Source organism: Cervus elaphus, chromosome X (assembly GCF_910594005.1).
Source record: "Cervus elaphus chromosome X, mCerEla1.1, whole genome shotgun sequence".
NCBI classification, from domain to species: Eukaryota; Metazoa; Chordata; class Mammalia; order Artiodactyla; family Cervidae; genus Cervus; species Cervus elaphus.
Genome location: NC_057848.1, coordinates 27831303 through 27846663, shown reverse-complemented (window position 1 = coordinate 27846663; position 15361 = coordinate 27831303). Strand labels below are relative to the sequence as shown.

The window sequence follows — 15361 nt, the reverse complement described above, 5'->3', positions numbered from 1 at the left end:
CTGCTCGGGGGTGGTGATGCCTACTGGGGCCTGGCACTTGTCTTCCACACACTCAGCCCCCATCCCATGCCACCCCCACCCCGTGGCACTCTGCTCACTGCTCACAGATGGTGGCAAAGGCCCAATCGGGGTGTGGAGGCACTGACTGCCCCTGGGGTTGGGCAGCTTGGAGCTTTAAGGACCAGGAGCAGGGCTGGCCAGCTCCCACCTGGCCACTGGGTGGCCATGGGCACATGCTTGAGTCTGTCTGCAGATGTCCCTATGTGCATTTGGCCATACGGTGGTGATGGGGATTAGGGGGGGTCTTCTCCACACTAGAGTTTGGTCTGTGTGTCTGTTTCCACGTGTCCGTAAGGTGTGCTCTTCTGTGTCTGCCTCTGGGTGTTCACCTGTGTGCAGGATCGCCCTGGGTCCTGTATGATGGTGTTTGTGTGATAACCTTTGGGGTCATTGACTTTGAGACCCTGTCCCAAGCTCTGGCCACCCTCCCGGAAAACTGTTTAGATTTCCTGAGAATTACCAACACCTCTGAAGCCGCGGGGTGGGAGTCGGGGGCCGGAGAAGAGCAAAGACCCCCACATTACAAATCAACAACTCAGCTTCACGCCCCATTCGACTGTCAAGGAGACAGACTCCGGGCGGTGCCCTGGAGAGGGAGAGGCAGCCTGCCGCTCTCGACGCCCTTTCTCTGAGCTCCCGGGTGCCAGGGTCCCCCAGTACCAGCCTGCGCCCACCCCCATCCTCGGCCGCCGCCCTCTGGGGGTCACTGCCAAACCGAGAAGGGCAGGCACCCCCGCGCGTCCTGGGCGCACAATGGGCGCGGGGCCCCGGAGTCCCATGGCTCGCGCCCCGCGGCCCCCGAGCCGCGCGCCGCCCCCCGCGCCGGCTCCCTCCTCCCTCCGTTCTCCTCCCCCCTCCCGCTCCCTCCCTCCTCCCTCCCTCCGCGCTTAGAGCTGCGGCTGGAGCCGAGCGCGCCGCGTCGCCTGCCGCTGCCGCTGCCGGTGCAGAGCGTGGGGAGCACTCGGCCGCAGCCTTCGGCAGCCGCGGAGGGTCGTGCCCGCGCCGCCGGCCAGGCCGCCCCGTGCCCGGGCCTTGCGGTCCCCGGAGCCGATCGTGGCCCGCCGGGCCGCCCGCCCGCAGAGACTAGAGACAGCGCCCGCCTGAACCGAGGCCGCGGGAGCGGCCGTGCCCATGACCGGGTAAGTGGTGCCTTAGACGCGCGGCCGCCACCGGGGTGGGCGCGGGCGCAGGCGGAGCGGGCGGCCCGGCAGGTGGCCCGACCTGCAGGTGGGGGGACCCAGATCCCCGCCCCGAGCCACCTGTGCCCTGCGTCTGGCCTGCGTGTCCTTGCGGCACCGCGGCCGAGCGTCACCCCTGGGGGCCCTGGGCGGCCGAGAGGGCGGGCAGCGCCCCGCAACCTGCGCCCGGCGCCCCGCATCCTGCGCGCACGCGCATCTGCGTCTGGGGAGAAAGACCGCCGGGGGGCTGCGGGCGGGTCCAGGAAAGTGGGGGGCGCACAGCCCGAGACGGGGCGCCGGGCCTCGGCTGGAGCTGTGGCGTGCACACGCACCTTCTTGGAGCCTCTAGGCACCCCCTCCCCCACCCCCACCCCCCGCACCCCGCGCCCTCACACTATATCATCCTTCCCGGACCCACAGTCTGAGAAACCCTCACACGCTCCCACACTGTCCCCCCACCCCCGCACATCCACACAGCTGCTGGGCCGACCCTGCCGCCGGCCCGGGCAATGCCAAAGGGCAAGCAGCCCCGGCCACACTTGGCTAACTCTTCCATCACTCGGTGCACCGCCGTCCTCCCCCCCCCTCACCTGGGTGACCTTGGCCAGATGGCTTCTCCCTCCAGGGTCCTGCCGCATTCTCTGGGGTTTCGGATTCTGGCATTTGGAGCACTGGTGTGGCACATCCCCCTGAGGCTGGGAGCCCTGGGTCTCCTCTTTGCACTCTGGCAGACCTGGTCTCCTTCCTGCCACTGGCCCCTTTAGGGCTTAGCGGCCTGGTCAACTGGGGATGGGTGGGGGCCCTGCATGGGGCTGGCAGGACCAGAGGCAGCCTTGGGGAGCCCAGGGCAGGGGTCTGGTGAGGGGCTGGGAGAGACTGTGGCGATATTCCGTGAAAGTACAGGGCAGGGCCACAGCCCCCGAATCCAGCACTTGACACTCCTCAGGTCTAGGGCGGGGGAGTGGGTCCACTTGGTGGATCAAAGCTGAGCCTGTTGGGCCCCCAACCTCAGGCGCATCGCTGCCAGCCACGGGGTCAGGTCTAGCCTGACCCTAATCATTCTGATCTCCCTTGGCTGCCCCAAGGAGTTGAGTGCCAGCCTGGGAGGCAGCCCCCTCCTTTGCCCCCCAGCTCTGTCCTCTCTCAACCCACTGGTGTCACCCCTCACTTGTCGGTGAGTGTCTTCAGGCAGGGACTGGGTAGTCATCTACACAGAGTGCTCGGGTGCCCAGCACAGGAGGTCTGACTCAGAGTGGGCATGGGTTTCTGCATGGCACGTTTTCGACCTTGACCTCACAGAATCTGCAGAATCACCCAGGGAGGGAGGCCAGGCCCGCATTCTTGTCCCCATTTTCCCAATGGGATAATTGAGACCTGAAGAGGGGAAGGGACTAGGGCTTGCATTTGCCTGGATGAGCAGGTGGCTGGTGGGGGAGCAGCTCCAGAGGTCCTGGCATGGTTCTCATAGGGTATCTAGACTCTCCAGCTGAGTCTCAACGAGCATTGCCACTGTTGCCATCACCCCCTTTCCCAGCTGGGGAAGCCAAGGCCACGTGGCTCCTGAGAGGGGAACTGGGGTGCAGACCTGGGCAGTGGGAACCCCAGGCCTGCTCTGGCCCACGGAGGGAAGGGTTGAGGGGTGCTGCCCAGGCCCCTGAGGGTCTCAGTTGAGGCTCAGCAGAGGGTCTGAGGGTGGAGCCAGTCCCTGGAGAGCAAGTCGTTCGGAGGGGGATGGGCAGCTGTGATCTGAGGGCATGGATTGTCCCTGCTGCTAGCCTCAAGGAGGAGGGCCAAGGACACAGGCAGTCTGTATCAGACCAACCTGGTCCATGCCTAGCGCCACCAGGTGGTCTGAGTGAAGGGGCAGGCATCTCTGGCACAAAAGTTGGGGGCTGGGGGAGTAACACAGGCAGATGGAACCGGGGTGGCGTGGGAGGGGGCTTTGTGCAGAGCCAGAAGGGAAACCAGTCCTCTGGGGAAAGAAGACCCAGAGGCTAAGAGCGCTGGCAGCTGGCAGGCGGGGACTTTGCAGCAGGCCCCGAGGGGACAAAGAAGGTGGCCAGAAGCACCCCGCTTTGGTGCCAGCTCTGGGCCTGCTGGTCTTTGTGACCTTGGCTAAGTCTCTTCCCGCTGCAGGCCCAGGGAGCCCGGGGGTGGGCCTTGGTGAACTCCGCTGACATTTCAAGCTTCAGAGCTGGAGCTTCAGAGACTGAATCATTTGGGAGCATGGGGAGGCCAGCCGTGACTCAGTGTGCGCTCTCCGTCCAGTCCAGAGCAGCTTCTCCTGGTGCACAAGGAGGCAGCGAAGGGTGCTGGGGTCAGCGACAGCCTCTCTGCCCCTCCTCCAGTGTGGCTTTTAGAGAGAGTCCCTCGCCTCCTTAGTGGGTGAGATCAGAGGGTCCTGGGCTCCTGGGGACTTTGAGAGCTCAACTCCAGCTGGGACTCTCCCAGCTGGGCAAAGCCAAGCCCAGCTTCCTCCTACCACCTTACAGAGTTGTCAGCATACATGTGGACTTTGCCTGCTGCACTCCCTTCGGTTTGTAAACTGAGGCTGTATGTATTTAACTGATGGCTGCTGTCTCTGTCAGAGGTCACCAGCACGTCAACTAATGTCAGCCCTGACAGTGATGATAATTTGTGCCAGACACGGTGGTCAGGGCTTCCCAGACATTCTCTCACTTCAGTGAAACAACCAAATGAAGCAGCAACTGTTGCTGTCCCCGTTTTGCAGATGAGGCCAGTGAGGCCCAGAATTAAGTTAAGCAAGTTGTCCAAGGTCACACAGCCAGGAGAAGGTGCTCGAAGCTGGATTGGAAGGCAGGCCAGTCAGACTCTCGAGTCTGGTTTGTGCGTGTCGCCACTGGTTCCGTCGCCTCTAGGAGTCTGGGTGGAACTCAGCAAAACGGAGCGTTGGATGCATGAGCCTATTCGGGTCAAGGGCGCTTCCAGTCCTGGGAAGACCCTACACCTCACACCTCACTGAGTCTGCAGAATGACCCAGTAGCTGGGCCCCCAGCTACCCCCTGAGGGAAATGGACGAACTGTGGGGTTATATGAGTCCAGAACAAGTTGGGGGGACTATCTATCCTTCAGTGTTATTCCCTGGGACCCCTCTAGGGCACCTCTACAAAAGTGGGTAGGTGTCTGCTGATGCATGGAGACCCAGGCTGTAGCAGCGAAGGCAGACGGTTCAGTCTGACCCAGGGCGTGCCGCCTGTGAGATGGGCTCAGGGGGCCAGGCTCGGTGATTACTTTACTGGGAACAGCAAGCAGACCCTTGCACTGCACAGATGCTGTCTCACCCCCATGCTTCCCCAGAAGGCCAGTTCTTTAGCTGGTACCCCGACTGCTGGCTGTTTCTCCCTGCCCTGCCCTGGTTAAGCTGCAAGAAGACAGGCCAAGCAGTGCCTGGTTGCAAAGCCCTCCCCTGCCTGTGCACCTTCTGTTGGGTGGGAGGTGCTGGAAGTGGGCCTGGGAGCGCCGCTTGGAGAGCAGGATCTGAGCCCAGACATCCCCAGGACAGAGGAAAGAGGCTCCCTGCCAGAGGAGTCGGGGCTGGGGATCATCAGACTGCCCAAGTTTGGGAAGGGGATGTGGCCAAGGTCACGTGGCTAGGAGGTAGCAGAACCAACACCCAGAACCACAGGACGAGGGGGACCAGTGCAGCTGGGGGGCAGAGCAAGAGGTTTCTACTGAGTCCCAAGTCCAGGGCAACTCAGGTCCACATCAGAGTCGTGTGAAGTGGGTACTGTGGTCAGTATCCTTGGGGATCGCCTTACATAATGTGGTCCTGAGCCTGACTTGATGTTCTGTAGGTGGCTCCTCAGTAAAGGCGAACCATTGTCTTCAGATGAGAAATGTGCTTCCTATAGCGGCCAAGGTTCAGTGTGGTAGCCACTAGCCACAAGTGCAAGTGGATGAAAACTGTAGTTGAAAATTCCAGGCCTTGGCCACACACCATGTTTCAAGTGCTCAGAAGTCACACACAGAACATTTCCATCAGTCCAGGATGTTGTGTCACCCCATGCCACTTTAGAGCCAATGCAGACTGACCCTCATGGGGACCCTGAGTCTATTCCCATACTTACCAAGGGCCAGCCCAGATGCACCCACAGAACTGGGCAAACTGGATCTGTCTCCTGCCCTGGGCTCAGGATCTCTCACTGGGCATGCTGGAGGCATCTGGGCAGCTCTGCAGATGGGGGAGGCTCTTGGGTGGGTTTTTTTTTTTTAATAACACTTATGCCTTTCAGTTTAAAATAATGCTCTTAACATGCATGCTCTTACCAGAAAATTCATGCAACGCTGAGAAGTAGAAGATGTAGAAACAGCCCTCCCCATCCTATCACCAAAATGCCAGCCAGTGTTTCCCATTTCATTGGACCCATTTCTGCGCCGTTTTCTTTGCATGGTCTATTTATTTTCACATTATTGTAATTATACCGTGGGCACCATTGTGGAATCTATTTTTTACTTCACACAAGCATTTTTTTTATTAATGCAATTCCTTTCTAAATGATTTTTTTTCAAAATGGATATGGTTTAATTTTTTTAAGATTATGAAAGCAGTCAGTACTTATCGCACAAATAAAGTACTTGAAGGAATGACACATGATGGTTCACTCATTTGATAGCAATTTCTCAAGCACCCAGGATGTATCAGGATGCTCCTCAGGGCTGTAATTACAAATTTTAATGGCTGAATAATATTCTCTCAGGAGATTGTAATTCGCTTAATTATTTGGCTATTTGTGGAGATTCAGGCGGTCGGATTCATTTCACTATCCTCCGTGAGGCTCTGCTGAGCATCTCGGCAGGTGACTCCCTCTGTCCCAAGGAGAGAGTGCCCAGACGGAAGCTCGTTCTGCCAAATTCTGCTCTAAAGGGCTTTTCTGGGCGTCTGAAGGGCTGGCTCAAGGCAGCCTTGCCAGTGTCAAGTTTTATAATCAAACAACCTGGCATAAATATCTAGGTTCAAAATATCTACTTCAGTTTCTGTCTTGAATTATTCCCGAGGGTGTGCATTTTTCCATGTTTATTGATTGTCTCTCTTCTTGTTGAGTGATTTATTTCTTCCTCACCTTTATTTATGAAGGACCAAGTGTTTCTTCTTGCGGTTCTGGGTAAACTTGATCCGTGAAAGATACAGACAGTTTAGCATCCTGGTTGCAAATAGTTTTAAATCCCCTTTGTTCTTTGCCTTTTCATGTTTTCATGCAAAAGGTGAACGATTTCTGTCTCACAATTTTGTGTGTGTGATCCCTTCCATTGCTTCTAGGCTTACAGAATCCCTTACAGAAACTTGAGAACTGTCCAGAGCTATCTGGGTTGGCCCTATCTGTGTGTGTGTGTGTGTGGAGGAGGAAATGGCAAACCACTTCAGTATCCTTGCCTGGAGAATTCCATGGACAGAGGATCCTGGTGGGCTACAGTCCATGGGGTCGCAAAGAGTTGGACACAACTGAGTGACTAACACACACACACAGATTGTGTGTGTGTGAGTGAGCGTATGTGTAGCTGCATTTTTAAGATGTCTAATTCTTTCATCCAGGGGTCGGCAAACTTTTTCTTCGAAGAGTCAGAGAGTAAATATTTTCCACCTTGCAAATCACAATGTCTCTGTCCTGACTGTGGCTGTGTACCAATAAAACTTTATTCACAAAAACACTTCACAGCCAGATTTGGCTTTGAGGCCGGAATTTGCCAAATCCAGTTTAATAAAAAAAAAAAAAAAAAAGCGTGTTGGGGAATAGTACAAGGTGAGGTTCCCAAGTGGTAAGCCATCATTCCCATTTCTTTTATTAAAACATTTGTTCCCTGGCTAATGTGTGATCTTGATGTCTGGTAGGGCCTGTCCCTGGGTCGTCTGCCCACACCCTGTATCCTTTGATACCTGACCTGCAGGTCCCATGTCAGTTATCTGAAAGCAAAACTCCTTTGCTCTTCTTGCTTGCCTCTTTGTCCCCTGACCTTTAGAGCTGCTTGTCCAGTCCCTCGAATCAAGCTCTTGTTGTCTGGGTCTCTTTAGCCTCTGGAACAAGGATGCTTCCCCGCAGACTTGGCTGGAGTCTGGCTGTCCGCAGACACTGGGTTTTCCTCACAGAGGGACACAGGGGAGGCAGGGGAGGGTGGGAGAGCATGATCAGAGGCAAAGGCCTACAGTGAGGATGGCCAGACGGCCCAGGGTCACCAGACCCTGCTGATTAAGAAGCGGGAAGACAAAGCCGGCCACCAAGCAAGGGGCCAGGAAACACAGGCGTCACTGCCGGCCACCTCCATCCTGGCCACAGGGGACCTCAGAGCCTGGGGCTCTGGTCCTCCTGGCTCCCTTTGGAGTCACGGATCTGAACTCAGGCTGGCCCTGAACGCAGGTGGATGCCACCCAGCCACCATGGGCCCTTCTTCCCGAGGGGCCTGGGCATGTCCTCCAGCCCAAGACCATGGGGTGCTGAGCATCCTGGCACAGCTGCGTGCTGACACCCACCCTGGACCCCCCGGGGGTGAGGCTGGCGGCGGTGGGCTCCAGGCCGAGCCTCTGCGAGATGACCGTTGGGCAGCTTGTGGTGGTGGGACCAGCCCGACCGCGAACGCTCGGTGCCCTCAGTTGGGTCACCTGCTTCCCTGCCTCGTTCAGGCGTCCAGCTGCCAGGTGGGCCCAGGGGGACCTTCCCACTCCTCAGCCCTTAGCTCTGTTCCTGCTAGAAGAGCCTGGGCAGTGTCCTGTGTTAGTTTGGAGCCAGGGGCCTGGGAGGGAGGCTTGTGAGCTGGGGCCAGGAGTCCAGGCCCCTTGGTGCTGGGGTTCCAGCGGTGCTGGGGGCCCCCCCACCCTACCTGACCCCTCCCTCCTGAGCCGCTGACTAGGCCCTTCCTCCCAGGACCTGGTGGGAGGGCCCTGGGTGTGCTCCCCTTCTCTGTCATGGGGAGCACAGCAGAGCAAGGGTGCCCACAGCACCCCCATCCAACCACAGGGCTGGAGGGCAAGGACTGGCTGGGGGCTGCTGCCTGGGACCCTGGCCCTGGCAGCCCCTGGAGAGGCCCACGTGGCTGCAGCTCTGGGTAGGAAGGGAGCGGCTTGGTCAGGGCCCCCGGCATCCCTCTTCTGAGCAGGAGGTGGCACTGTCATCTGATTGCAGGGGGTGCCAGACCTGTCCCACCAATTCATCCCCCACCATACCAGCCCCTTCCTGGCTCTCGGCCTTAGTGGGCCGTGATCAGTCCAGTGGGGGGCACTCGGACCCTGTATTGTTGTGATGGGGGCCCTCCTGGCTCTGCATGACCCCCTACTCCCTCCCGAGCCCCCCCCCCGGGACTGCAGGGCTTCACTGGAGAGGCTTCTGCATTTGTGTGCAGGGTCCTCCATCAGAGATAGCTTTCAGGAACCGGAGGGCATAGGGTCCATGATTCAGATGGCAGCCAGGCCCCTGCCATCTGATGCTCTGGTGACCTTCAGATCCTGCCATGGCTGCCAGCTGTGGTTGGTAAGGATGCTGGAGCAGAGCCTGGGAGTTATGCAGATGCCCCTCCCTGGGCCGCAGCTTCTGAGCTGTCCTCCAGGGTGGTACTACCGGCCACTCTCTCCTCCTCTGTCCGTGCTCTTGGCAGCAGGTCAGCCTGGAAATGTGGCCCAAGCACTCCAGCGTGCTAGCTTTTCATGTGTGGGTCACAGAAGGTCAGCTGGACTGGACTCCCACATTCAGTCTGAACGTGTCTCCTCTGCCCCACCTAGCATCCTTGCCATTCACCCGTCCCAGTGGGGTGTCCACGACCAAGGTCTTTGCTACATATTTGGTGTGGCCTATGCCCAGGGTCCCTGTATGGTAATGATCCGCATCACTTCTTTCTCCTGGCCATTAAACCTACCTCCAACCTCTGGGCAAGCTGGGTCCTATGAGGGACCCAAAGAGACCTGCTTTGCCATCACTCAGAGACCCCCTAGGTGGGGCCCAACTTAGCCCACGCATCTCAGGTCCCCCATCTGCAGCCTGGCCTTATGGATTCTTCTGTTGGCCAAGGGGAAGTGGGGATTCTTCCCTGACGGTCCCCCAGCCCCTGACCTTAACTTGAAGAGTCCTTCCAAGCCCGCCTTCCCAAGGGGAGACAGAAAGCAGACCCATCCCCATGAGGACCCATAATGGGGTCCCCACAGAGGCTGTCCCTAGGAGGAAGCATGTGTCCTGACAGTCTCCTTATCTAGTCCCCCTGGGCCTGCAGCATCCCATGGCCTCCAGCTGTCTGTAATTTCCTTAATTACCTGCTTAGGACTTGGCTGCTTCCAGTGGCTTGGAGCTGGCTCCGGGGATTGGAAGCTGGCAGGGGTGGGCACTGTGGTACCATGGACAGAGCCAGGGAGATTTTTTTTTTTTTTTTTTGGTGGGGTGGGGATCAGGATTGAGGGCCCCTCATTCTATCCACGTGTTCTTGGCGATGAAAGCCTGGAGGTCAGGGCTCCGCAAGCCCCACGCATGTGTTCTCTGCCCTCTGGGGGGCCAGAGGCATGCCCCAGGGGCCAGGCCCGAGTGCTTCTGGGTCCCGCCCCTGAAGCCCACTATTCCTGAGCCCGTCAGCCAGGCCCCGCTCTGCGGAACAGGCCCAGGACCTCAGTGGCTGCCACCCGCTCACAGGGTAAAGCAGGAGGGCAGAGTGTGGCAGCCTGGCATGCGGGGGTGGGGCTGCTGGCCCGGGCTCCCTGCTGCAATGCAGCGCTCTCCTGGCACAGCGGCCGTAATTGGATAATTAGTGTCACTATGCTTCCTGCCTGTGGGCTTCTCCGCTCCTGCTCGCTCACGCTGTCGCCTTCCCTGGCAGAAAACAAATGACCGTCCCCCCACCCCCAGGGTAGAGTCATGACCCCCATAACGCTGCAAGGCCCCAGTAAGTAAAAGGGCTTCCCGCTTCCCTCGGGATGGAGGGGTACCCAGCGATGCGAGGCCACCCATGTAGGAGTGTGGACTTCCCCCCAGAAGCATCCTAGGGACTCATTTCCTCTCCAGGCCCCTTGTGGTCCACAGGAGGGATTTGGGGCCTGGGTTGGCTTGAGGATGGCCCCAGAAACAGGGGAGGATGTGAAAGGCCCCTCCAGGGGTCAGCCCCTGGCCAAGCAGAATGGGCTGGCCTCCCTGGTGGAGCCTGGTCCTGACCCATGAATTCTGGTCTACAGGTGTGGCTGCTGGGCTTGAGAAAACCCTCCAGGGAAACGGGGCTCTGGGGCCCTTCCTAGGGGGGCAGTGTGTGGTGGTGGTGAGTTCACAGCAGAGTTCACAGCAATGCCACCAGGAGGAACAAGGGCACCTTTCCCTGATTCCAAAGTGGAGACCAAGAGAGGTTGAGAGATTTGTGCTGGGCCTCACTCTAGCCCTGGCACCCCCAATCTCTGAGGTATATGGAAATAGATTTCCTGTCTGGTCACTTTGGTGAACTCTTTTAATTGGTTTAAACCATGTGTTCATCGCTTTTCTGGGACTCTCTGGGCCGTCACTTGGCAGATGAGCAATGTAGAGTTCTCCAGAATCAGACTACTTGAGTCCACATTGGCCTCTGCCCATTGCTGGCTGTGTGATCCTCTTCTGTTTTAAGAATGATTTATCGACTGCAGCAGACTTTCGTTGCAGCCTGCAGGGTCCTTGATCCTCGCCGAGACATGTAGGAGCTGCAGTTTCGGCATGTGACCTCCCAGTTCCCCAACCAGGGACAGAACCTGGGCCTCCTGCCTTGAGAGTGCAGAGTCCCAGTCACTGGAGCACCAGGGGAAGTCCCTGGCTGTGTGATCTTGAGTGAGTTCTTTAACCTCTTTGTGCCTCAGCAGCTTAGTCCTAACATGGGGATAATGACTCTTCCCGCCTTCGAGGCTTGGGGCACAGAGGGAATGTGGAATTCTGCCACGACACAGAAGGGTACTCAGTATTGCCTATGACCTGATGGCTTGTCTGTGTCTCTCTCTCTGGTACTCTGCTGGTTCTGTCTTCTCCTTTGCCTAGAACTTCTAGGACAATATCAAATGACACAGATGAGAGGGAGCCCAGTTCGGAACCACCCCATGTTCCAGGGAACCCATGGAAATGTCACAGGTTAGCAGGTCATGGAAACTTCAGGGAGGCCTCCTGGCTCTCCGAGAACCAGGGCTGACTTTGGTCAGGGAGGGAAGGCAGGCATATTACCTGCTGGTGAGTTCCTCCCTATACACCTGAATTACCCAGGAGAGAGGTTTAAGCTCTGTAACAGAGACCCAGCTTAATGGACATAAAAGTGAAAGGGAGAGAGGATTTCTTCTGTGCGTAAAAGTCTAGGGAGGCAACTTTGGGTTACTTGGCCATCAGGGATCTGGCTTCCTTGCATGGCATTGCCATCCTTGACATATGGATTCCACATGCCAAATGGGGCAAGATAACTGCCTCTGCTCCAGTCTTCACATCAGCATTCCAGCCGGCAGGAAGGAGGAGAGGGGCAGGGGAGAACACATCCTTCTCTTTAAGGACACAACCCTGAAGTTGGCTCTGTCCCATGTGCTGAGAACCCTTAGTGCTGCCCGGGAGTAACGCAGTTCCATGTCCCTTTTGCTCTCATTGGCCAGGATCTAGTCACATGGTCCTCCGTAGCCACACTGGAGTTGGGGGAGGATAGTCGTTAGCTGGATGACTAGACTCCTAGCTAGAGATTAAAATACGACGTGGGAAGACGGGAATAGAAATCAGGGAAAGTCTAGCGAGTCTCTGCCACGAGCTCCTGGGGATTCGTGAGCAGCTCCTAAGGCTGGATTGTCTGCTCTGGCCACACCACCTTCTGGTTCCTTCGGAGGACAGGATGGGATCAGCACCTCTGAGGAAGTGCACATGCGCACCAAGGAGAGAAACGGCACCCACAGAGGCCCTGGGGGCCACACGGCTTTCCAGAAGGGGACAAGAGTGGTGGCAGTGTCTGCCAGCAAGCCTGGCCTCTCAGCTCATCTGCTTCTCTGCCATGTATTGAGGCAGCCACCCAGCTGAGGCAGGCTATGGGTGGTGCTGAAAGCCCCTGAGGCCACAGGGTTGGGGTGCAGAAAGGTCTGCTTAGGTTTCTGTGCAGGCAGGTGCTGCTCCAGGAAGTTAACATTCACGTGGGCCGAATGGTCAGCTGATCTACCTATCAAGGCAGTGGAAATTCTGTGATGACTGTATGGCCTGGGGCACCACAGGAAGCTAATCTGGATACAGAGCAAAGGGGCCACGTGGCCTCTTAGGTTTCTTAATTGTGGGAAAGCACACAGAACTTCCAATTTAGCATCTTGACCATTTTTAACTGTCCAGGTTGGCTGCATTAAGTACATTCACGTGGGTGTGCAGCCATCCCCAGAACGGTCCATCTTCCCCAATGGAAACTCTGCCCCATTAGACTCTAACTCCCCCCCCAGCTCATGCCCCCTCCTCATCCTCCTCTCAGTCTAGGGTCTGACAACTCTAGGCACCTCATACCAGTGGAGTCATACGGGATCTGTCATTGTGTCTGGCCTCTCTCACTGACCATCACACCTTGTCGGTTCAGCCGTGTTGTAGCAGGTGTCTTTTGAAGGCTGAATCACACTCCATTGTGGGGCTGGACCACGTTCTCTACATCGATGGAGTCTTGGGTGGTTTTAAATGTTTTAGTTATTGCGAATAAGGCTGCTGTGAACACAGGGCAACGAGTATCACTTCAAGTCCCTGCCTTCCCATCTGTTGGGGAGATCGCCTTCAAGTAGGATTGCTGGATCCTATGGTAATTGTATGTCTACATTTTTGAGACCCACCCAAGGGCAAGAGCTGAATCAGGGAGAGCCTGGTCCCTGCCACCTCTAGGAATCCAGACTTGTGTTTCTCCGGGTTCTAGAATCCTTCTGGAGTGGACTGTGCTCAGTGGGGACCTCCAATGTCCAGAGTCCATGCATCTGTGGTTTGGTTGACCTCACACAGTCCTTTGAGTCTGTCCCTGGGGCAGCCTGGGTGTCCTGGTCACAGCGCGAAAGGAGCAGCCCCACGTGGGTGGAGACAGGAGCGGGTTTAGGGAGAGGATTGACCCTTTTCTGCTGTTATTGCTTTTGCCCAAAGCTCTTCCCTGGGAGAGCCACTTGGCAGGTGCACAGATTGTACCAGGAACAAGGTGGGGGGGAGGGAGGGAAGGCATGGAGGTGGGGTGGGGGAGCTGGGCTGTCCCTTTAAATCTGTTTTCTCTGTTTTAGTTCCTTCTTTTATCCCATCCTCCTCCCTCCACTAGCACAAGTGTCGGAGCTGTGAGGGCCCAGAAGCTGCAGTGATGGTGCCTCTGAAATATTAATGAGGCTGTTCTCTGCCTCAGCGCCTTCCCCCCCAGCCTCCCTCCCTCCCTCCCTGGCTGAAAGCAGGCCTGGTCCTTGGATCCCTCCTTTCCCCTGCCCTGGTGGTCACCAAGGTGCATGATGCAGAAGGGAGGGTGTAGGGCCAGCAGGAGGGCAAGGGCCTGGGTGGGAGGGGTGGCGTGGGTGAAGTCAAGGGGGAGGGGCTGCTGGGCTCCCCGGCCCACCTGCCTGGGATTACGGGGATCTCCCAGGCCGGACGAGGGGAGGACACCCGCTTCCCTGAGTCTACAAGGGCTCCCGGCCCCAAGCCCATCTACAGGTTCCAGGTGCCTGGATGTAGCGAGAGGAAGGGATTGTTATTTCAAGAAATCCCCATGGCGAGTCTGGATGCTCAGCCCCCTGGTCCCCGCGCAATTGGGTCGGCCGGGAGGGCATGCACGGGGTGGGCGTCAGGCGGCATCTGGTGCCCTGGGACTCTGCCTCGGATGGGACTTGGATGGGACTCAGATGGGACTGGGGACTCTACCGTGGGGGTTCTGCTCCCTGGCTGGGGTGTTCTCAGCCCGAGCTTACTGCCAGGAGGACCCAGGGACTTCTAGCCCAGGGCCACCGGCCATGATCTGTCCACCCCAGGGAGGTGGTGGTGCCAATTACAGGGTGGTGCCAATTACAGGGCTGCCTGGTCAGCCCTGTGGGCGCAGATGTCCTCCACCCCTCGTCTCCTCCTCGAAGGCACTGGGGAATCGGAAGGGCTATCTCTCCGGGTAGCCCAGGGTCGTCTGACCCTCCCTTTGGGGACATGGAAGGTGAGGCCTGGAGGTCTGAGCCTCAGTTTTGCCTTCTCTGAAATGGAGCGAAGGCATCTCTTCGCCCTCATGGGGTGTCTGTGAAGAGGCAGTGAGGGAAGTCTCTGGAGCCGGGGCTTGGGAAGAGAAGCACCATCTCATTCAGAAAGCTCCTAGCTGCCCAGGGCCCCGGGGGGAGGGGGTTCACAGGAGGCGAATTGGGGGACCCAGGCAGATTAAGTCAGAGGTGCTGGGACAGCTCACAAAGCCGGTCAGCGGTGGCCAGGGAGGGCCGGTGCAAGGCAGAGAAGACTCCTGGGTTTCTGGTTGGGTGGGCATGAGTCACAGGGCCCAGGGGCAAGAGGCATCGGAAAATCCAAGCATGAACTTGAGCAATCTCCGGCCGTGCCCCACGCAACCTCCCCCCACCCCCCGGGTAGCAGCCTGTTGAAAGTCACACAACCGGGGGAGGTAGGTCAGGAAGCCCCTAGCAGGTCGGCTCCTGCCACCCCACCAGTGCTGGCCAGTTTGGGCCAGGATGGAGCAAAGGCCAGAAAGTCTGAGTTCCCCCTCCATGGAGGTTTACAATTCAATTAAGCCAATTAAGGTTTGAGAGATGGAAGTGTACAGAAATGGTATGTTCCCTGCCCTTTTGGTGCCTACAAACCGTTCTAGGCAGCCAGCCCAGGCCAGAAAGTCTCTGTCAGGCCTGCAGCCCTGATAGGCCTGATCACTTCTGCTCTTGGCCATTTCAGGATGACTGCTGTCCTTTCTTTCAGGCGGAGGGAGGCCATCCCCCAGGCTTACAGGGAAACCAAAGGATATGCTGTTTGGTCTTGATCTTACTGATGACTCCTGTACCTGGTAGCCTGTGGAGTTGATGAAGAGGAACATTCTCAAGAGCATACTCTCCAACTTGGGGGGTCAACTTATCATCCCTGCATCCCACCTCCTGGGGGATGGTGGGCCAGGATGGGCCCCTGGCTTCTCTCAGACCACTCAGGCCTCCACTCACTCACTTGTCTAGGTCCCCGTCCGCAGCCACGGCCCACCAC

At 57.8% G+C, this 15361-nt stretch overlaps 1 protein-coding gene across 7 annotated transcripts in view; it reads left to right on the top strand.

Annotated features, from left to right (window-relative positions):
- The first annotated feature begins 965 nt into the window (after positions 1-965).
- Positions 966-15361, top strand: part of ATP2B3 (ATPase plasma membrane Ca2+ transporting 3) — a 61418-nt gene continuing 47022 nt past the window's right edge. For all 7 annotated transcript variants that reach the window (XR_006339721.1, XM_043895226.1, XM_043895225.1 and 4 more), the window contains exon 1: positions 966-1199. The gene's annotated coding sequence lies outside the window, so the exon portion shown is untranslated. The remainder of the gene's footprint in view (positions 1200-15361) is intronic.